General features: G+C 34.5%; 1 protein-coding gene across 1 annotated transcript in view; it reads left to right on the forward strand.

The window, feature by feature from the left end:
- Nucleotides 1-23,270, forward strand: part of GPR158 (G protein-coupled receptor 158) — a gene marked incomplete at both ends in the record, with an annotated part of 431,513 nt that overhangs the window by 361,137 nt on the left and 47,106 nt on the right. The gene's annotated exons all lie outside the window — the stretch shown is intronic.

A 23,270-nucleotide genomic window follows, 5' to 3' on the forward strand; every position in this document is an offset into this window, starting at 1 on the left:
GATTTATTTAAGATGTTATAATATGCTTCAGACACATAATAACACATTTGTTTTTAAATGTCTACCCTTTCAACCTTTTTAAAAAATATACTAATTACACCACATAAGAATCTGGGTTTTTTTCTTTTCCTTTCCTTTGTCTCTCTCCTACCTCCCTTCCCTTTCTAAATCTCCTTCCTCCTCTCCTTCTCTCTCCTTCTCTCTCTTTCTTTCCCCTTCCTCTCTCTCCATCCATCCATCCCTCCCTTTTTTCCTTCCTTCCTTCCTTCCTTCCTTCCTTCCTTCCTTCCTTCCTTCCTTCATTTTCTTCTTTTCCATACTTAATTACTAGGAATACTCCAAATTATCTTTTTGGAACAAATATGAATATTCTTAACTCTCAAGATTTCTTTGTTATATACATGGTAAATTGCAAAGAATATTGGAATGACTTTGAGATGATCCAATTTAAATCTGAATTTGGCTTCTTATCTAGGAAATCAAGACCTGTCTTTCTTATAAAGGAGAGGCTTGGACGATCTAAAATGTTCTTTCTGGCTTTCCCTCACTTGTTCCACATTATAGCATACTTTGCTGCTGTTTCCTTCTGCTCTTGAAGTGCCTTCCAGATTTCCCATTCTTTATATGATAGCTATTTCAACTGATACTCACTAAAGAAGATAAGAAATCAATGGCAGCATTTAGTATACTATAACCCTTCTAGAAATTCTGAAAGAATAGGTACACTTCTGTGTTTTGAAAATTACCTCTTACCCTACTAGTCTAATGCTTAGTGTCTCTTGGGGTCTCTATTGTAATACTTTCACAGCTTTATAGTTTTCTTAATTATTTTTCTTCTTCACTAATTTACCTTCTCCTTGAGAGTCTTACCACTGAACCCTAGCACTCAGCACAAAGACACACTGATACATGAAAGGTATTTAAAACTAAAAAGCTGCTTCTCAGCAAAGGAAACAATCAAAAAGGTGAAAAGAGTGCCTACGTAATGGGAGAAAATCTTTACCAAAAGCACCATTTGACCAAGCTATTGCACTCCTCAGTATATATCCAAAGGATTTAAAATCATCATATTACATTGACACAACCACATCAATGTTTATAGCAGCTCAACTCACAATAGCTGAAGTATGGAACCAACCTAGGTACCCTTCAAGAGAGGACTGGATAAAAAAAATATATACACAGTGGTATATTATTCAGCCTCAAACAGGGATGAAATTATGGCATTTGCTGGTAAATGGATGGAGCTGGAAAACATCATGCTAAGCAAAATAAGCCAATCTCAAAGAACCACAGGCCAAATGTTTTCTCTGACAGGCAGATGCTAATTCACACTAAGGGTGTGGGTAGGGAAGAATAGAGGTTACTTTGGATTAGACAGAGGGGAGTGAAGGGAGGGGAGAGGCTAAAGAAGTAGGAAGGATTGATTGTAGAATTAATCAGACATTATCACGCTATGTGCATGCATGATTACACCACTGGTATAACTCTACACCTTGTACAACCAGAAAAATGAGAAGTTATAGTCTATTTATGTATGATTTGTCAAAATGCATTCTTGTGTCATGTATAACTAATTAGAACAAATTAAAAACATTAATGGTTGAGTGAATGAATGAAGATGTCAGATGTAACTTGGCAACACTTCTCATAGTGCTCACCACACATAATATATTCACATTCCCTAAATTACTGTGTGCTACCTCATTGTGTTCCCAAATGTCTGGAACACATAACTCTGTTTTGAGTGAAGGAAATTTGGTAGAATTTGAACACAGTATAAAATACCACTGAATGATAAATTGGTAAAATTACTTCTATTCTGATTCTCTTTCAATCATTTTGATTATTTCCAGGAGAAAGACAGAACTAGTAGGTTTAATACCTGTCTGATAGTTGATATTGGAACAAAGAACAGATCAGGCTTCAGGCTCACAGTTTTTCACTGTAATTTGCTTTTTTTAAGATTCATTATTTTTGTTTTACTCTCTATATTTTTATAGTTATTTTTCATTTACAAAAATTGTTATCTATTTTTTCTTTAAGATAATATAAAGTTTTTAAAAATATATTTTAAAGCAGAAATAGAAACTGATTTTAAAAAAATACTAGCTGGTCCACAGATAATCTTAAGGGTGTAATTTGAGAAACTAGTTTACTTCATTATCTCTTTTGTTCATTTTAAAGACTGGAACTAAAACTATTTTTTCTCTATGTGGCTCTGAAAGTCACTGCAGTGAAGAATTACTCCACTAAAGGCTTAAATTGGCTGGAAACTATTTCTAATTTAATGAGCTGAATTATTCTTATCCTGTTATGAACCATATGGCTTTACTATTATATTCTGGATTTTATTTTCCATATTGCTTAAATTTAGCAGGTTATAAGATTGTTTGTCAGTAAACTGAACAATCAGCATCCAAAAAAACATGAGCAACTTGAAGGAAGGACTGGCTAAGCCAGCTTTGTATTAGGCTTTACTTTGTCCATATTATGTATTCAGGTATTTTTTTAATAAATGAATGGGTGGATGGTTCTAGTAAATAGAGCCACAAGGTATGTTCTTGGTTGATATTCCTGAAGAGTCAAACAACCTGTAACTCTGAATAAAGGACATCTAAGCTTTTCAGTGACAAGATAAAGAAGAAATGCATAAATCTTGACAAACCAAATTTGAATTTCATTTCTACCATTACTTATTTATACTAGCAAGAATAAATTAACGTCTGAGAATTAGCCTTCTTATCTATAAAATGGTTTAATATCTCACTTGAAAAGTTGGAAATATTAAATATAATTTGAATGTACATAAATATACCAGTTTGGAATTGGGAGTTGCGAACCACAAGAACTGACATTAAACATTAAAGGAATTTACTGGAAGGATGTGGGGAAGGTCACAGAATTAAAGGGAAAGTTACAGAATCAAGCTGTAGGAGGACCTGATCCAGAGTATGTTATCAAAGTAGACTTGGCTAAGGGGTAATGTCTCTTGAATGCCATAGTCCATTTTCACAAGAATTTCATTTTTCATTTCAAGATTTTTTAAAGTAAAATTAAGTCATATCCCTCTACACAGAAAATTCTAAGAAAATTATGAGTATAGATATATAAAATAACTGTTAGAGTTCCTTAAGTTGGCAAGAAAGACGGGAGTTTTCATTTTATTCCAGCATTTCTCTCAAGCATTAGTGGAAATATTGAACGTTTCTTTCTCTATCACCTGGTGTGGCACTGATTGATTATAGTGTTTATAGAATTTCTAGAGCATTGAAAACTAAAGGAAACATGAAGAAGATATAGGATCTTGTTGTATCTTTGGAAATGTTTAGTCTGGGATGGAAACTTAAAAGCATTTACTTTTTTATTATTTATTTATTTGTTTGTTTGTTTATTTATTTATTTTGGTGGTTCTGGGAATTGAACCCAGGGCCTTGTGCATACAAGGCAAGCACTCTACCAACTGAGCTATATCCCCAGCATTTACTTTTATCAAATCTCTGAGTTTTTTCCTCTGGTGATCTCTTCCTACATTTGCAGCTATACAGCCAAAGACTATCCTAACAATCCAAAGGAAAAAGCCCTCTAATTATTAACACAGTACAACACAAAGGTGTGCAAAGTTGGGGTCAGGTTGGGGTGGAATGTTCTGTCCTTTCTTGGAGGAGTATTTTAGCACTGACATAATTTAGAATCACCAGCATTAGGGATGATCCAAAGCAAACCAAATTTTATTTGTTGATCAGTTTATTTATAGTTATGGGGATTGAATCCAGGGCCTTACACATGGTAAGCACTCACTCTACCACTGAGCTATATCCCCAGCCCCAGACAGACTTTTAGTTATCTTTATTATGCCTTTTCCTTTTCTCTAGACAACAGTCTGTCTCCCTTATTGGCAGGCCATCCATGCAATGCAGTTTATTTGAACCTGAATCTGTACCTCTTTAGAGAAAGAAAGAGAGAAGAATGGAATTAGTTTTTGCTAGTTCAGTATCAATCATAAGGGGAAAAAAAAAGAACTGAAATAGGCAAAAACAAAGAAGATTCATTTATAGAAGGTGTTTGTTTCTGTAACCAGAGATAAATTTGATTTGGTACATGAATGATGTCAGGTGGATCTAAACAGACATCTAACACTTCCATGAATATCTGCTAAGCTAGTTTGTTTTTGTTGTTGGTGGTGGTGGTGTGTGTGTGGGGGGGGGGGGTTCTTTTTTGGTTGTTTTGTTTGTCTTTCTGTTTTTAAATTCTCAGTCTAGGCTCAGATAAGCCAGGATACCTTCAGGAGGCAATGTGAGGAAATGATTTAAATGAAAGGGGATGGGGAAGATTTAAAAACAATGCTGGAAAAAAATACTTTCTTTTCCCTAAAATAACGTTTCTGAAAACACATTAGCTTTTCCTTTTTCTAAAGCTAATCAAGAAAAAACAAAGGACTTTTTTTGTTGTTGTTGTACTTTGTTTAAGATGAATATTTAAGCAAGCTATGAAAAGCATTTTTCTGGCTCTGGACTGGGATTTGTCATTTCATGCATTATTCAGCTCTTCTTGCTCTGGGTACAACCCGTAGCAGTTTTCTCTGCTGTGCTCATTAGCACCAAATATTTACAGTTTGTGGGAAGGCTTATTTTTTTATATGTTTTAGTTTATTCCTAGTAAATTTTAAAAAGTGAAAGGAAGATATTTATATTTGTTGTATATATTCTTCTAAAGACACATGAAATATAGTAAGGTAACTTAAATTTTTAAAAAGGTAGCTATCTAGAAAAGGCAAGAGCTTGTAATATATTGAAGATTGTTTCTTTTAGCTTAACTTGTAACAACCATAGGTCGCAGAGAATTTTAAATGAAGCTTTATTTAGCAAATGCCAGAAGTGCCATTATTTTACCTTATTGACTAAGGATAGACTGATCTGCTTTAACAGACCATTGTTAGCCCTCATTTATGAAAGCTGCAAAATAATGGCATTGATTCTTAGGTGACTAGGCAAATGCCTATGGGAATCCATAACACTCTTCTAAAATTCTGCTTACATTTACCCCTGCACATACATGAATGGTGTTTAAAATTTTTATTAGTCTGTTCCTGTAACAAAATATCTGGGGCAGGCTAACTTTATATAGAAAAGGAATTAATTTGTCTCACAGTTGTGGAGGATGAAAGTTCAAACAGCATAGTGCCACTAGTGGCAAAGACCCCATGGCATAGGACATCACATCTCAAACTAGAGAGCTACATGGGGCCAGACTTATTCTTTTAATAACAACCCTCTCTCAGAAATAACTCTGGGTCCCATGAGAACTTCTTTAAAACTTCCTAAAGGCAGCACCCCAATGACCTTAGGACTCCCACTAGGTTCCATATGTCCCACATAACTTCACTGGGACCAAGATTCCAAGACATGAACCTTTGTGGGACATGCTCAAACAATACTCAAACCATAGTAAGGTCATGACCGTCATGACCCATAGTATTTGTTTTGTTTTGTTTTGTTTTGTGGGAGTACTGGGGATTGAATCCCGGGCAGTTTTCTGCTAAGGTTGGCAATTGCCGACCTCAGCCAAAACAGTAGAACATAATTTATCTTTCAGACACATACCTTTGGACATTGTGTTTTGACTAGAAATTGAAAAGCCTGCCATGTGGCAGTAATGTAGATTCCTGGCAACCCATTTTGCTGAACTCACTGTGGTTTCTCTTCTTTACTGGATGCCTACTCTGAGATGAAGAATACCTTCAGACGTAAAATTGCTCATAGCAGCTTTTCTTGAACATCCAATAAAAAAAAATAAAATAAAATAAAACTCAAAAAAAAAAAGAAAAAAAAAAGAGCCACATTGTTCACTAGAGAATAGGGATTCATTGAATGAATGAATGAATCAGACATAACTTTCCTTTGCTAATATATGAATATATGACCAGTGTATGTACAACCACAAAATGAGGATCCTAATTGGAATGTCAGGTATATTAAAAACAACAAATTTAAAAAGAGAGAAAAAAGGGATTCGCGCTTCTGAGGAAGGTCTTTCTTCCAATCAGTGAGTACACTGTTTGAATAGGAAGCTGAGAAAGTTCCAAAGCTAAAGAAAGTTACTTAACTTCAGGGGAAATTGGAAAATACCTGAGACTTTCCTCATGTACCTATGTTTCTCATATACTAAAAGAATTACTAGATGCCTTAGAAAAATTGCATGATTAATACAGATTTTTAAGGATTAAAGTATTAAACTGATGTTTCAGAACTCTGATACTAGCATTTTAGAAATATTAAAAAACAGTTTTGTGAATGACTTGACTTTCTCTTTTCCTGTTTAATAATTCATTAAGTGCCACTGTGGACTTTCTGAGGTTAAGATTTAGACAGCCTCACTGGAGACACTTTTATTATTTTAAATCATATTTAATGACACAGAAAATATCAGAAGTCATTTGGTTCTTAACAAATATAAATTTACTTTCTAATTTCATTAATTAAGGAAGTATCAGTGTGGCATATATCAAAGAAACTCACCTTAGTGCATAGACTATTCATGTGCTATCATGTTTCTAGGTAATCCTCAGAAACTCTGTGTAGTCAGAAACCTTAGCTTTTCAGACTCTACGTTTTGTCATTCCCATCACTTGTAGGTTTGAAAGCTAGTAACAAAAGTGAGGACCATGAAGACATGAGCAATAAGCAAGCAAGGCTCTCTCACTGCTTTCTGTACTCATCTCTTTTCTGTGGCATATTTGCAGTCTGTCTGGAGCTACCTTAGTCTGTGTCCCTTAGGACCTGTACACAGCTAGCTATTATGAATGGTTCCCACAGGAGCCATGGAAAGAAACCTCCAAAGCTTCAAAAAGTTTTTAATTTTAAAAACTTCAGTCAGAAAATAATTCCCTGTACTCATTCCTCCCTACTCTGCTCCCTCCATTGACTTCTTATCACACTGTCTGTCCACAGTGCTGCAGGGCCCCAGCTGAATGATAGTATTAATGCTAGTATTAATTGTGTCACTCATATCACTTTCAGAAACTAAGAATTTTTAGTAAAATAAAATGGAGGCAAAATTCATTTTAATTATTCTTCCTTTCAGGACAAATTACTATTAGATATGAATAAAATAGGAATGTAACTCACCCAGAAAACTGAGACTTAAAACTTTATTTATTCTAATTTCAGATGTCCTACTTCCTTTGTTATATGACATGTATCTTAGATATGTACTTTATTTTATAACATCTATGCTCAGTCTTTCAATTGTGAGCTTCCATTTTTAAAAATATTTATACAGATGCTCTAGTTTCCTAAGTATAGGAAAAAAGTCTTTCATTAGTATATGCAGTTTAGGCTCTGGAGTTGTGGCTCAGTGGTAGAGCACTTGTCTAGCACATGTGAGGTCCTGGGTTCAATCTTCAGCACCACATAAAAATAAATAAATAAAATAAAGATAAAGATATATATATATATATATATATAAATATGGAGTTTATTGACTATGTATCATGTTTGAAATATGAAATGTTGAAATATGAGATTTTTGTTACTTAGGTTATGATTTTAACTTACTGTGTGTATGTATATTCTAACCAACTTGAAAATGAAAACCAATCTTGTAATACAGAATTCATACTTCTCAGACTATAGCTTATAAATATTTTATTGTCCTGATACTCTTTGTTAGCAACTCTGTATCAAATTTTGTATGTTCTCAAGTGAAAATATTTTCCTTATGTGAATAAGAGAATAATTGAAAATGAAGATTAATTCATTCATGCAGCAAAGAGAAGGGGAGCAAGTCTTCTTTAAAAGCCAAGTTTATTTCTTTCCTTGCTGTGTTTTTATCTGGTTTTGGGAACAGGATGCAACTGGCTTCATAGAATAAATCTGGGAATTCCCTCTCTTTATATTTTATGGAATAATTTGAGGAGGATTGGCATTTGTTGTTCTTTAAAGATTTGGCAGAAGGCAGCTGAGAATCCATCTAGTCTTAGCCATTTCTTTGTTGAAAGGTTTCTCTTTCTTTTGATTTTTTAATTGCTGCTTAAATCTTATTGCTTGATATTGGTCTATTTACATTTTCTGTATTCTCTTGCTTCAATTTGGGCAGGTCACATGCACCTAGAAATTTGTCAATATCATCTAAATTTTCCAATTTACTTGAATATAAATTTTCTTCTAGATTATAAAATTTTCTTCTAGATTTGAGAAATGTCTGGTGATATCACTTTTTCATCTCTAATTGTGTTGATTTGGTCTTTTCTCTCCTTCTTGTGGGTAATTTGGCTAAGGGTTTATCAATCTTGTTTACCTCAACAAAGGTGCCAAAAATATATGTTGGAGAAAAGATAGCATTTTTAACAAATGGTGCTGGGAAAACTGGATGTCCATATGTAGAAGAATGACATAAGATCCCTATCTCTACCCAGCATAAAAATCAACTCAAAGTGGATCAAACACTGCTACATCGATGTTCATAGCAGCACAATTCACGATAGCAAGATTGTGGAACCAACCTAGATGCCCTTCAATAGGTGAATGGATAAAAAAAATGTGGCATTTATACACAATGGAGTATTACTCTGCATTAAGAAATGACAAAATCATAGAATTTGGAGGGAAATGGATGGCATTAGAGCAGATTATGCTAAGTGAAGCTAGCCAATCCTTAAAGAACAAATGCCAAATGACTTCTTTGATATAAGGGGAGTAACCAAGGACAGGGTAGGGACGAAGAGCTTGAGAAGAAGATTAACATTAAACAGGGATGATAGGTGGGAGGGAAAGGGAGAGAGAAGGGAAATCGCATGGAATTGGAAGGTGAGCCTCAGGGTCATACACAATTACATATAAGAGGAAAGGAGGGGTAAGAGAAAAATAATACAAGTGAAGAAATGATTTACAGTAGAGGGGGTAGAGAGAGAAAAGGGAAGGGGAGGGGAGGGGAGGGGAAGGGGGATAGTAGAGAACAGGATAAACAGCAGAATACATCAGTCACTAGAATGGCAATATGTAAATCAATGGAAGTGTAACTGATGTGATACAGCAATCGGTATACGGGGTAAAAATGGGAGTTCATAACCCACTTGAATCAAATGGTGAAATATGATATATTAAGAACTTTGTAATGTTTTGAATGACCAACAATAAAAAAAAGAAATATAACAAAATTTTTTTAAAAAAAGACCTAGTAATTAGACCAGAAACTGTAACTGCTAGAAGAAAACATAAGACTCAACACTCCAACATATGGCATAGGCACCAACTTCCTAAATAAGACTCCTAAAGCTCAGGAAGTAAAAATAAAAATCAAAGATGAATAAGTGGGTTGGTATCAAATTAAAAAGCTTCTGCAGAGCAAAGGAAACAATAGCACAAAAAAGAACCTACACAATGGGAGAAAATCTTTGTTAGCTTCTTTTTTTCTATCTTTTTTTTTTTATATTGTGGATTGAACCCAGGGGCACTTTACCACTAACCCATGTGACCAGCCCTTTTTATTTTTTATTTTGAGACAGGGTCTCACTAAGTTGTAGAGACTGGCTTTGAACTTGTGATTCTCTTCCTTAGTCTCCAAAGTTACTAGGATTATAGGCTTGCACCAGCTTGCTAGATATTATTCTGACAGGGGATAAATATCTAGAATATATAAAGAACTCAAAAAAACTTAATACCAAAAAAAACCCAGCAACAAATACCCCAATCAATAAATGGGCAAATGATCTAGAGACATTTTTCAAAAAGAAGATATTCAAATGTCCAACAAATATATGAAGAAATGTTCAACATCCTCAAAAATCAGGAAAATGCAAATCAAAACTGAACTGAGATTTTTATCTCACTCTAGTTAGAATGGCAATCATTGAGTATACAAATAACAGTGATTGTTGACAAGGATATAGGGAGAAAGGTTCATTTACACATTGTTGGTTGGACAGCAATTAGTACCACCATATCGGAAAGTGGTATTGAGATTCCTCAAAAGACTGGGACTAGAACCATTGTTTGACCCAGTATTCCCACTCCTTGTTATTTATTGAAAAGAATTAAAATCAACATACCACACTAACTCCTTCATACCAATGTTTATAGCAGCATAATTCCCTGTGACAAGTTATGGAGCCAGCATAAGTGCTTGTCAACAAATGGATAAATAAAATGTGGTGTGTAAATACACAGTAGAGTTTTACTTAGCCATGAAAAAGAATGAAATTATATCATTTGCTGGAAAATGGATATAACTAGAGAACATATTGCTAAGTGAAATAATCCAGATTCTGAAAGTAAAGGCTGGGATGTTTTCTTTCATGTGTGGAAATTAGAGAAAGAAAGGAAAACAATGAATAAAAAAAGTGGGATCTCATGAAAATAGAGAGAGACCATTAGAGTAAAAGGAGATCAAGGGGAAGAGGAGGCATGGGGAAGTACTAGGGAATGAAACCTACCAAATTATGCTATGCCCATGTGTAGATAAACCATAATGAATCCTGCCTTTATATATAATTATAATGTGTTAATTGAAAAAAAATAATAGAAAGGAGATCAGTAGATTAGAGCAATTGAATCAGGAGAAGGGAGGAGTGGAGGGAAAGGAAAGTACTGGGGAATGAGATTGATCAAATTATATTGTGTGCATGTACAAATATGACATAATGAGTTCCACTATTAAGTATAATTACAATGTACCAATAAAAATTAAATAAAAGCCAAGGGGAAATAGCCTGCAGCTGTCACATTTCCTATCACCTAGACCCAGAGTCAGGTCCTTATAATGTTTGAGGATTGATACATTATGATCCTTCCAATGTGGCAGCAGTTCACTTGGCCTCGGACCACTCTGCTGCCCTTCACCCAGAATCTGCACATATCCAGTGAAAAATATCATAGTTGTATCAATAAATAATTAAATAATGGAAGTACAACTATTATAGATATTCCTGGAAAGACAAACTATGAACAGTGATTCAAGAAGAAACAGAAACTAAACATCTGTAATAAGAGAAGACATTGAATTAGTAATCAAAAAGTTTACCACCAAAAATATCCAAAGACTAAATAACTTCATCAATGCATTATAACAAAGACTTAACACCAGTTCTTCACAAATCAAAACCAGATAACTATATCACAAGATAATAAAGCTATAAATCAATATTCCTTATTAATGTTGATATAAAACTTCAACAAAAAGTTAGCAAACAGAACCCAGGAACTTCTAAAAAGGATTATATATCATGACTAAGTAGGATTTAGCCCAGCAGTACAAGAATGATTCAATTTTCAAAATATCAATGTAACAGAATATAATAAAAGATAAATCCCATACGTTGGAGAAAAAGAATTTGACAAAATCCAACACATTCTCATGATTTAAAAAAAATTCAACAAACTGGGAATGTAAGAATATTTAACACCACTTGCTAAAACCTATCGACACAAAACCCCATAGCTGATATCATGTTTAATAATGAAGGACAGAAGTCTTATCCCTTAAGATCAGGAACAAGATGAGAATGTTCTTGCCACTTCTATTCAACATTCAACATTCTCTTGAAAGATTTTTCCTGAGCATTTAGGTCACAAAGAAGAAATAGCCAATACAGAGATGGAAGGAAAAAGTAAACCTATCTCTATTTGCAGATGACATGATCTTACTAAAGAGAAAATCATTAAGAACGCACTGAAAAACTTCTAGCACTAATAAATGAGTTCACCAAACTTATAAAAGATCAATATATAAAAATCAATTCTATTTCTCTATACTAGAAATACACAAACTAAAACTCAAATAAAAATTAAATTTAGAGGAGTATAACAATAAATTTTTAGAAATTAACACTGAACTATGAGACGGGTGCACCAAAAACTATAAAATATTGTTGAAAGAAATTAAGTTTTAAATAAATGGAAAGACATACATGTTAGTGGTTTGGAAAACTTAGTATTGTTAAGATTGCAATACTACCCAAATTGATTCAATATAAATACTATTAAAAAAACAGCTATTATTTTTGAGAAATTAACAAGTTTATCCTGAAATTGATGTGGTAATGCACAGAACCTAGAATAGCTAAAACAATCTTAAAAAAGAAGAACAAAGTTGGAGGGCTCACACTTCCTGATTTCAAATTTTACTCCAAAGCTACCACAAGCAAGGGAGTGTGGTATTGGAATAAGAAAAGAAATACAAATCAATAGAATAGAATTGAGCATCAAGAGCTAAACCTGTAAGCTTATGGTCAATTGACTTTTTTTTATAAGGCTGCTAAGACAATTCAGTGAAGAAAGATAGTCTTTTCAGTAATGCTATTGCAAATTTTGGTATCCACATAAAGGGGCAGCCAGATAGCCCAGATGAAAGAACAAAGTCGTCCCTCTATCTTACACCATATACAAAAATTGATTCCAGATGAATAGAAGAACTAAATGTAAGTACTAAAACTGTAAAACTCTTAGAAGAAAACAGGTATATATATTCATAACTTTGGGATGATAGCAAAAGCACAAGCAATTAGGGAAAAATTGGCCTTCAAATTTTAAATTTTGTGCATCAAAACACACTATCAAAAAAGTAAAAAGAAATTTCACAGAATGGGAGAATATATTTGCAAATAATCTGTCTAAAAAGGGTCTGACATCTAGAATATATAAAGAATTATAACTCAACAACTAAAGGACAAAAAAACATTTAAAAATTAGAATTGACAGTTTTACGAAGAAAATATGCAAATGGCCTAAATTGAAAAGATATCCAATGAAACTAGTAATTAAAAAAGGGTATTTTTAAATATATATATATATACAATTTTCAATATTAGTAAGTATCCAGTGAGGTAAGACACTAATAGTATCCTGGTGTATGTGTGGGGTGGGGGATGGGAGTGTTAATCAGCACTCTATCAATATTTAGTACAATGTATTAAGAACTTTTTAAAAACTGAATTTTTTAAATTTCTGAAATCTAAAGAAAGCATAAAAGTGGCATAAAACAAGGAAATCATTTGATTAAATGGTTGTGTGTTATCAAAGATCATGACCTTTACAAATACAGAATTTTATTCAACAATGCTTAGATATCACATATGGAACAAAGCAAAATATTATATACTATAACCCTAATATTATAAAATATTTTATTTATGTATAAAAAAATTCTAGAGAATAAAATTCAACTAAATGCTGTTTATACATAATTGTTTCTCATTTCATTCTTTATGATTTTCTAATTTTATATTTTGACCATATGTTATAGTTTTAATGGAGGAATCAATTTACATGTAAAAATAGATTCATCTTTGTTTTAGTTTATAACACTAATGATTTATAATAGGCAAGGCAAGATAAAAGACACTTTGGGACCTACAAAGAAATTTAAATAAAAGAGCTTTAAATCTAGTAGTGAGACAAAATATAAAAAATTAAATAGCACAACAACCATAAGAGCAATCAGAACAGCACTTTTAAGTTAATTTCCAAGTTTTATTGACAACTGAAAGTTCTTTATAAACATTAATAAGATATCTACACATTTAAAAATATTGGCAAACCCAACAATGGTTATGTGTTAACACAGTTACCTCCTAAATTTTATCTGTGGTTGCAGCCTCTGTTTCCTGGCTAATAAATCTTGTGTATTTTACTGTGGGTTAATGTTAAGGTGAAAACAAAGATTTCTTTAGGGTTTTTAAAAATACTACTTTTAAATATTTCTTTTATAAAGGACTAACATCTAAAAATAGGTTAAAGATACTGATGTGCAACTATTCTTTAAAAAGTTAGTAGTTTTGCAACATGGCGCTGGGTGGGGAGGTAGCACTCCCATGACCTGCTCCACTTTGCTGGCAGAGAGCGAGTTCAGAACAACCGGATGCTGCCTTGTCAGGAACATCCAGCAAAGTTGGGCTGTGGTGAAACCTAAGGGAGGAGTTTGAGCATCTCAGAGGCTGTGGTGTGCTCGGGCACTGATTCAGCAGAGGTACTGGCTGGTTGATTGGTGACCCGCCACAGTCGGAGGTGACTCAGCGCTACAGTGACCCATGAGTGGCGTTGAGAAACAAAACTTCAGATCCTGTGAGGAGATGCCAATCGAGCTTCCAGGGGCCAGCGGACCAAGATCTGAGACTGGGACTTAGGAGAGACAGACCAGACCCACCCTTCCCATCAGACACCCCAGCAACGAGACTGGTGTCCAGAAAGGCAGAGAACTGACGTCATCAGAGTTCCCGGATGGATCGCTCCACAGTGAAATTGGCGACCACAGGTGTGTGACCCTCAGCCCACCATATCTATACAGCTGGGAAAACTCAAAAATCTCTCCCCAGTTCTCTGTGAGCATGAGCCTAGGGAAACAGGAAGGGCACCTGACCTCCAACTCCCCCTCCCACCAGTGGGGACAGCCAAGGCCTTTTTCACCAGCTCTCAAGGGCATAGCTATGGAAGGGAATCAGGCAAAATAAGCTGCCAGTCCCCAGCTCCTGCACTCCACAACCTTGGGTCTGGGTGAATGGCAAACAGAGAGAGCGCCCAGGCCTTCAAGACAGCAGGACATCCAGGGGACTGCAGGCCGGAGTGTAGCTAGATCTGTGCAGGATGGCACCGGTGGGTGAGTGGGGCCTGGCTGGCAGGAGAAGTGGGGGGGGGGGGAGCTGGAGACCAGGAGCGGCCTTGGACTACCAGGATTGCAGAGCCGCCTAGCTGGGGAGGAGGAGCCTCCTCACAGGGATTGTTTCCCATGTCTTGAGGGCAGAAGCTTGGCCCAGAGGGCACAGCTCCACCTACTGGAAGAGAAGATAATAGAACTTTCTAAGAGTGCTTTTATTTTTTTTTTCAATTTTTATTTTTCCCTTTTCTTTTATTCTACCTATTTTTATCTCTCTCTTTCTCTTTAGTGACTTCTTCCTTCCTCTTCCCCTACCTTTCCTCCCAAGCATTATGTTTTCTATTACGTGTAATTAACAAATGCAAATAGGTGAATGTTCTGAGGCTGTCTATAGTGCTCCCAAGTCCCTAGCTACACCCAAATACTCTGATCTATTCTCCTGTTAATATCCCCCTTCAGTAGAGCAGTCTTCCAAGATAGCTTAGATACACTAACCCCCATACCATCACATCACCCGACCAAAACATAAAGTCCTAAGACCAAACCACAGTTCGCTATACACCATCAGAATCCATATGTCTTTTATGAAATGAATGAATTTGCTTTAAATTACAATAAAACCCAACATCTCTAGATATTGTCTCCCATCAGAAAGGAGAGATCCCAGAGATATACAAAACCAAAACAAAGTTACAGGAGAAAATAGTAACACAACAGTAAAACAGAGCTGGAAAGTAACATGAGCATCATGAAAAAAACAAGGAATTAAAGGATCACAAACAATGCAGGACAGCTTAAATTTACAGGAACTCAAGGCATACCTGACTCAGATGGAATGGAATCATAAAGAGGTCATTAGACAGCAAATGCAAACAATGAAAGATCACTTCGACAACAAATTACATAAACAAATTCAAGAAGCAAAAAAACAACACTACCAGGAGATAGAGGTTGAAGGAAACCAAATTAAAAATAAACCAAATTAAAAACTCAAATGAGAGTATTACCAGTAGAGTAGATCAAGTAGAAGTCAGAACATCAGACAATGAAGACAAAATATATCATCTCGAAAAGAGTCTAGTCAACTCAGAAAGGCTGGTAAGAAACCATGAACAAAACATCCAAGAGATGTGGGATATCATAAAAAAAAAACTTAAGAGTCATTGGGATACAGGAAGATATAGAGGTCCAAACCAAAGGGATTAGCAATCTGCTAAATGAATAATTTTAGAAAACTTTCCAGACATGAAAAATGAAACGTATGTCAAAATCCTAGAAGCCTCAGTACGCCAAATGTACAAAACTACAACAGACAAACTCCAAGACACATTATTATGAAGATATCCAACATACAGAACAAGGTAAGAATATTAAAAGCTACAAGAGAAAGGAGATAGGTTACATTCAGGGGTAAACCAATTAGGTTAATGGCTGATTTTTCATCCCAGACGCTGAAAGCGAGAAGATCCTGGAACAACGTATTTCAAATGCTGAAAGATAATGGGTGCCAACCAAGAATATTCTATCCAGCAAAATTAAGCTTCAGGTTTGACAACAAAATAAAAATCTATCATGATAAACAAAAGTTAAAAGAATTCGCAGCCAGAAAACCAGCACTGCAAAGCATTTTGGGCAAAACACTACACAAAGAGGAAATTAAAAACAACAACCAAAACCAACAATGGGAAGTACCTCAGTAAAAGGGGGGGAAAACTAATCAAAGAGGTAAAAACAAACCAAATTAAAAATAAATAAATAAATAAACAAACAAATATGACTGGAAGTACAAACCATACATCAATAGTAACCCTAAATGTTAATGGCTAAAACTCACCAATTAAGCGACATAGCTTAGTAACCTGGATTAAAAAGACAGATCCAACAATATGCTGCCTTCAGGAGACTCATCTGATAGGAAAAGACATACACAGGCTTAAGGTGAAATGTTGGGAAAAATCATACCACTCACATGGTCCTCGGAAGCCAGCAGGGGTGGCCATACTCAAATAGAATAAAATAGACTTCAAGCCTAAGTTAATCAAAAGAGATAAAGAAGGACACTATATACTGTTAAAGGGAACCATTCACCAATAAGACATAACAATTATCAATATTTATGCCCCAAACAATGGTGCTGCTACCTTCATAAAACAAACTCTCCTCAAGTTCAAGAGACAAATAAACCACAACACAACAATTATGGGTGACTTCAACACATCTCTCTCACCATTGGACAGATCTTCCAAACAAAAGTTGAATAAAGAAACTATACAACTCAATAACACAATTAATAACCTAGACTTAACTGACATATATAGAATATATCAACCATCATCAAGAAGATATACTTTTTTCTCAGCAGCACATGAATCCTTCTCAAAAATAGACCATATATTATGCCATAGGGCAATTCTTAGAAATTATAAAGGAGTACAGATAATATCATTCATCTTATCTGATCATAATGGAATGAAACTGGAAATCAATGATAAAAGAAGCAAGTAAAAATCCTACATCACTTGGAGTGAACAATATGTTACTGAATGATAAATGGCTTACAGAAGACATCAAGGAGGAAATTAAAAAATTCTTAGAGATAAATGAAAACACAGACACAATATATCGGAATCTATGGGACATAATGAAAGCAGTTCTAAGAGGAAAATTCATAGTTTGGAGTTCATTCCTCAAAAAAGGAAAAAGCCAACAAATAAATGATCTCACACTCCATCTCGAAACCCTAGAAAAACAACAGCAAATGTAGTAGAAGGCAAGAAATAATTAAAATCAGAGCTGAAATCAATGAAATGCAAAGAAAAGAAACAATTGAAAAAATTGACAAAACTAAAAGTTGGTTCTTTGAAAAAATAAATAAGATCGACAGACCCTTAGCCATGCTAACAAAGAGAAGAGAGAGAACTCAAATTACTAGCATACTGGATGAAAAAGGCAATATCACAACAGACACTACAGAAATACAGAAGATAATTAGAAATTATTTTGAAACCTTATTCTCCAATAAAATAGAAGATAGTGAAGGCATTGATAAATTTCTTAAGTCATTTGATCTACCGAGATTGAGTCAAGAGGATACACACAACTTAAACAGACCAATATCAATGGAGGAAATAGAAGAAGCCATCAAAAGACTACCAACCAAGAAAAGCCCAGGACCAGATGGGTATACAGCAGAGTTTTACAAAACCTTTAAAGAAGAATTAATACCAATACGTTTCAAGATATTTCAGGAAATAGAAAGAGAGGGAGCACTTCCAAATTCATTGTATGAGGCCAACATCACCCTGATTCCTAAACCAGACAAAGACACTTCAAAGAAAGAAAACTACAGACCAATATCTCTAATAAACATAGATGCAAAAATCCTCAATAAAATTCTGGCAAATCGGATACAAAAACATATCAAAAAGATCGTGCACCATGATCAAGTAGGATTCATCCCTGGGATGCAAGGCTGGTTCAATATATAGAAATCAATAAATGTTATTCACCACATCAATAGACTTAAAGATAAGAACCATATGATCATCTAGATAGTCACAAAAAAAGCATTCAACAAAGTAAACCATCCCTTTATGTTCAAAACACTAGAAAAACTAGGCATAACAGGAACTTACCTCAACATTGTAAAAGCTATATATGCTAAGCCTCAGGCTAGCATCATTCTAAATGGAGAAAAATTGAAGGCATTCCCTCTAAAATCTGGAACAAGACAGGAATGCCCTCTCTCACCACTTCTGTTCAACATAGTTCTCAAAATACTGGCCAGAGCAATTGCAATTAGACAGACGAAAGAAATTAAAGGCATAAAGATAGGAAAAGAAGAACTTAAATTATCACTATTTGAGGATGACATGATCCTATACCTAGCAGACCCAAAAGGTTCTACCAAGAAACTTCTAGAGCTAGTAAATGAATTCAGAAAAGTGGCAGGATATAAAATCAACACGCTTAAATCAAAGACATTCCTGTATATCAGTGACAAATCCTCTGAAATGAAAATGAGGACAACCACCCCATTCACAATATCCTCAAAAAATAAAAATAAAACACTTGGGAATCAACCTAACAAAAGAGGTGAAAGACCTATACAATGAAAACTATAGAACCCTAAAGAGAGAAATAGAAGAAGACCTTAAAAGATGGAAAGATATACCTTGTTCATGGATAGGCAGAACTAATATCATTAAAATGGCGATATTACCAAAAGTTCTCTATAGGTTTAATGCAATGCCAATCAAAATCCCAATGGCATTCCTCACAGAAATAGAAAAAGCAATCATGAAATTCATCTTGAAAAATAAAAGACACAGAATAGCAAAAGCAATTCTAAGCAGGAAGAGTGAAACAGGTGGTATAGTGATACCAGATTTTAAACTATACTACAGAGCAATAGTAACAAAAACAGCATGGTACTGGTACCAAAACAGGCGGATAAACTAACGGTACAGAATAGAGGACACAGAGACCAATCTACAAAATTACAACTACTGTATATTAGACAAAGGTGCTAAAAGCATGCAAGGGAGAAAAGATATCATCTTCAACAAATGGTGCTGGGAAAACTGGAAATCCATATGCAACAAAATGAAATTGAATCCCTTTCTCTCACCATGCACAAAAGTTAATTCAAAATGGATCAAGGAGCTAGGAATCAAACCAGAATCTCTGCATCTAATAGAAGAAAAAGTTGGCTCTAATCTGCATCTCGTGAGATCGGGCTCCAAATTCCTTAATAGGACACCTATAGCACAAGAGTTAAAATCAAGAATCAACAAATGGGACATATTCAAACTAAAAAGTTTTTTCTTAGCAAGAGAAACAATAAGAGAGGTAAATAGGGAGCCTACATCTTGGGAACAAATTTTTACCCCTCACACTTCAGATAGAGCCCTAATCTCCAGAGTATACAAAGAACTCAAAAAACTTAAACAACAAGAAAACAAATAGGGCTGGGGATGTGGCTCAAGTGGTAGCGCGCTTGCCTGGCATGCGTGCGGCCTGGGTTCAATCCTCAGCACCACATACCAACAAAGATGTTGTGTCCGCCGAGAACTAAAAAATAAATATTAAAAATTCTCTCTCTCTCTCTCTCTCTCTAAAAAAAAAAAAAAAAAAAAAAATAACCCAATCACCATTGGGCTAAGGATCTGAAAGACACTTCTCCGAGGAGGATATACAATCAATCAACAAATACACGAAAAAATGCTCACCATCTCTAGCAATCAGAGAAATGCAAATTAAAACCACTCTAAGATACCATCTCACTCCAGTAAGAATGGCAGCCATTATGAAGTCAAACAATAACAAGTGCTGGCGAGGATGTGGGGAAAAGGGTACACTTGTACATTGCTGGTGGGACTGCAAATTGGTGCGGCCAATTTGGAAAGCAGTATGGAGATTCCTTGGAAAGCTGGGAATGGAACCACCATTTGACCCAGCTATTCCCCTCCGCGGACTATTCCCAAAAGACCTAAAAAGAACATACTACAGGGACACAGCTACATCAATTTTCATAGCAGCACAATTCACTGTGGAACCAACCTAGATGCCCTTCAATAGATGAATGGATAAAAAAAATGTGGCATTTATACACAATGGAATATTACTCGGCACTAAAAAATAACAAAATAATGGCATTTGCAGGGAAATGGATGGCATTAGAGCAGATTATGCTAAATTAGCCAATCCCTAAAAAATGCTGAATGTCTTCTTTGATATAAGGGGGGTGACTTAAAACAGAGCAGGCAGGAAGAGCATGAGAAGAAGATTACCATTAAACAGGGACAAGAGGTGGGAGGGAATGGGAGAGAGAAGGGGAATTGCACAGAAGATGGAAGGAGACCCTCATTGTTATACAAAATTACATATAAGATGGTATGAGAGGGAAGGAAAAAAAAGAGAGCAATGTGTTACAGTAGATGAGTTAGAGAGAGGTGATGGGAGGGGAGGGGAGGAGAGGGGGGATAGGAAGGGGATAAGAAGGGCAGCAGAATACAACAGACACTAGTATGGCAGTATGTATAAATGTGGCTGTATAACCAATGTGATCCTGCAATCTGTACACATGGAAAAATAAGAATTCATACCCCATTTGAAACAAATGTATGATATATGGTATGTCAAGATCATTGTAATGTTTTAAGCAACTAAAAGTAGTTTTGTAAATGATCACACATGTTCAATAGGGAAATGTAATTGATCAAATTATGTACATGTGCAAATGTGGCATAATGTATCTCCCTATTATGATTATAATGCATCAATAAAAAATAAAATAGAAATGGTAATCTCATATTTGCAAAGAATTTTGTTTTCTTTTTGTAGTTTCCTATCATCTGACACCATTCCTTTTTTATAAATATATGTCAAAAAGACTGAAAAGGAAAAGCCACAGGTCTTATTAAATTTAAATTGTCCTTGGAAAGAGAAACAGTTTTTGCTATTATCATTTCTAACATACCCTAATCTGGGCAATCTTGGTTAAAAACAAAACAGATTTTAAAATCTTTACGATATCCCTGGGACATACTCATGTGTGATTAATTTCTATTTCAAGGAAAAGGCTTTTTTTCACATTGCAAAACTAAATCTTCAGTGATAAGTAATAAATCAAGATTTAACTATTAGCATTAAAATGGTGCAATTTTAAGTGTCTTTATTGCTTAATATTTTGTGGGAGGCCATCCATTTGGATTGAGCACCTTCACTGGGCCAATAGACCAAACCAATATGGAATTTAATCACAGTAACTGAGCTTGACTGGTTGCAGAAGGACTTGTAGCCAGTTAGCCAAGTGAACTGTAAAAAACTGAGTAAATTGTAACCAATTACCTGGCTGATTGACTAAGCTGTAGCCAATTAAGATGCTTTCAATGCCCCACTTCTGTTTTCCTATAAATGCTGTCTGATTGCTTTGTTGGTTGAAGTTTTCAAAATCTGCTCTGGTCTGGGAGCTGCACGATTTATGAATCTTTTTTTTGTTTTTGTTTTATTCAAGTAAACTTGACTAAATTTAGTTGGTCTAAGGAATTATCGTTTAACACAGTCTACAAAGCCATGCAATTAGTGATGCTTCTCTTTCGAACTTGTGATTAAATTGTTTATTTAAATAATGATGCTATTAACCATCTGTAATAAGTTTGTTTTATAGTTTCATCTGAAATCATATTGCTATATACCTAAACATTATATTAAATAGAAAAATGCTAAATTTTAAAAATATATAATCCTGGAATAAAAATGTAATTTAATATTTTTCTTCTGGTTAATCAGTGCTAAATAATTGAAATATAAGAGCAGAATATATTCTAATAGGTACTTGGCAGACAATGGTCCTACTATTTATAATTATTCTGGTTATAAGAAAAGGAACAAGCATATGATTTCTAATCAGATTTTTTCTTGATCTTCAGAAAAATTGTGCATCTGCATATTGTTTGAAATATTTTTCTGTAATAAGTTAGAGCTCGGAGAGCAATGAGGAGGGACCAGTAGTTTCTACATTTAAATCTGTTTATCAGTAAACTTTGTGCCATACTTTTCAAACTAAGCATGTTTGCAGCACAAGCACCCAAATGCTCTCAATGATCTGCAATGTTGTGACAACTGATATAGCTTCAAAGATGTGATTTAAGAAACAGGTGTTTATGCTGAGTTAAAATAAAATCGTTCTGATTTGAGGTCAGTTCGAATCACTGACCTCTATCTAAGGGAATAGCCATTTTATACTTTCACATTTCCTCCAGGATTAGACAATGTTCATTCCAACTAAATGTTTGTCCGTTTTGTTGATCTTTTGACTTACATTTGTTGATTGTATTATTTTACATTTTTCATTCTAACATTATTTATTTCCTTTACCTTGCTTTGTGTTTAGTTTGCTCTTCACTTTTTAAAATTTCCTTACAGTAGGAGGTTAGGTTATTGATTTTATTTCTTTTACATTACTTCATATAGATATTTGCAATTATAAATTTCCCCATTACTGCGTTTACTGAAACCCCTAAGTTTTGAAATCTTGTTTTCATTTTTATTTATCTCAAATTATTTTCTAATTTCCCTTGTTATTTCTTCCTTAACTCACTGGTTAAGGGTGTTGTGTTCAATTTCTATATATTTGTGAGTTTTTCACTCTTCTTTTGTTACTGATTTCTAATCCAGTCCACTGTGATCAGATAAGATTCTTTATATGATTTTAGTATTTATAAACTTATTCGGACTTGTGGCCTAAGGTATTCTTGGTAAAGTTCCATGTGCTCTTAAGAATATGTATTCTACTGTGGAGTGAAATGTTCTACATATCAGATCTAGTTGGTTTATGTCATCTAACTCCTTTGTTTGATTATTGATTCTCTGTCTAGATGTTCAATCCATTATTGAAAGCAGAATATTGAAGTCTACAATTTCAGTTTTCATTGAACAATTTTTCCCCTCAATTTCTTCAAATATTATGGATCTCTGATGTTTGATGCATATGTATATATAATTGTTTGGCTTCTTGATGGATTGACACTTATAATTATACAATATCAACCTTTGTTTCTCTTAACAAATACTATCTATAAGTTTATCTTGTCTAATAATATAGCTATCCTAATTGCTCTTCTTTGGTTACTATTTGCATGGCATATTTTTTGCCTTTCTTTTACTTTTGACCTGTTCTT

Source organism: Spermophilus citellus (genome assembly GCF_964194105.1).
Source record: "Spermophilus citellus genome assembly, chromosome: 6".
Classification (NCBI taxonomy): Eukaryota; Metazoa; Chordata; class Mammalia; order Rodentia; family Sciuridae; genus Spermophilus; species Spermophilus citellus.